This window comes from Pinus tabuliformis, chromosome X, assembly GCF_031772625.1.
Source record: "Pinus tabuliformis cultivar Carrire ecotype Pingquan chromosome X, CPIR1, whole genome shotgun sequence".
Lineage (NCBI taxonomy): Eukaryota > Viridiplantae > Streptophyta > Pinopsida > Pinales > Pinaceae > Pinus > Pinus tabuliformis.
The window spans coordinates 1,641,942,458-1,641,943,971 of record NC_142308.1 but is presented as its reverse complement, the minus strand read 5'-3'; the positions used below and the strand labels follow the sequence as shown (position 1 = coordinate 1,641,943,971).

General features: G+C 39.8%; 1 pseudogene; it reads left to right on the top strand.

Annotated features, from left to right (window-relative positions):
• The first annotated feature begins 431 nt into the window (after positions 1 to 431).
• On the top strand, positions 432 to 1,270 carry LOC149146326 (dehydration-responsive element-binding protein 3 pseudogene; annotated as a pseudogene).
• Positions 1,271 to 1,514: the final 244 nt, after the last annotated feature.

The following is a 1,514-nucleotide window of genomic DNA, read 5'->3' as shown; positions in this document are numbered from 1 at the left end:
ACGACAATTTACATACCTTCCACCACCTGTTCTTCCTGAGAGAAAAGCTATCCTCGTTTCTGTCGGCCCTTAAACTACACATTGAAAATGAAAAGTACATAATACTTTTATTATTATCGTGATCTTTCAGGTCGGGTCGAACCGGATCTTCATACGTGTCCATTGACAATGGGAGAGACGAACACGTTAAAAATGATGATGGCATCCTGTAACAGTGCAATTTCAAGAACGTCAGACAAAGTGGTGGAATCGGGGAGTGATAAAAGGAATGGCGATCTGATCCGCCCATAGACATTAAAGACGCTGCTGAAATGAATAGAGTAACCAATCAAAGGGCCTTTGAACTTTTAGTACGTTACTATACAGCTGTAAAATTTGACATTGGTGTAACATTATTGAACGTCCGTGTTGTAAAATCGAGAGGGTGTTATGATCCATCACATCATCCTTGCGAGACCTAATCGATCGGTTTCACTTTCAAATACAGAAATTGGAAGAGAAATTGCAATTTGCACAGTTTGCGAGCAATATGGACCGTGAGAAGAAGAAGAAGAAGAAGAGAGTCTGCAACGAAGCAGAGAGCACTGGACCATATCCAAACTATAGAGGCGTTCGTCGCCGGGGATGGGGTAAATGGGTGTCTGAAATTCGCGAACCCAGAAAGAAAAAAAGGATTTGGCTGGGCTCCTATGATACTCCCCAGATGGCAGCTCGAGCCCATGACGTTGCTGCTCTATGCTTGAGAGGCAAGGCCGCTTTCCTCAACTTTCCAGATTTAGTGAACGCGTTTCCTCGCCCGTCTTCGTTAGATCCGTGTGATATACAGTCAGCGGCTGCCGAAGCTGCCCGCGCCTTCAACACAGAGACATCTTTTCTTCAAAGCTCTAGCTTTCAGGGAAGCGTAGAGTACCAGGATAATTGCAACACACCAAGCGAGAGTTTAAGAGAAACAACAAATGGACCAGATCATGCAGAAAACAGTGAATTGGAATTGCGATTGGATCTGTGGTGGCCTGCAAAAAAATATTCAAACAAAACTGTGATTGCAGAATGAAAAAAGTACCCTAATCCAGATGTATCTGAACAAAAGAAGTCTCCATATATTCTTCCAATCTCACCGTGGTAAGACTTCGTTACCGTTTAGGTTTTCTGTTACTATGAGACAATAACATGGTGAGTACGTTGAATTCTTCCCCGTTGAACACCATTTCTTTGTTTGTGGTAACTCAATATCGATATTATAACGCATAAAATAATGTTCACTCTGAAATGTGTTTTGGAATTTGTTTTTACCGCACATATACTTTTCTATATGTGATTTAATTTGTGATTACCTTATTATTTATAATTTATCATTTTGTTCACTAGAAGTTCGAATATTTTAATTTATAGAAATTAAAGAGCTGCAAGAGAATTTTCAGTGCATCCAATTGATTCACAAATCAAATTTTCATTTAGCTTATTACCTGGCAAATTAATTCCAGGAAGCTAATTACACAGAAAAAAAACTTCAA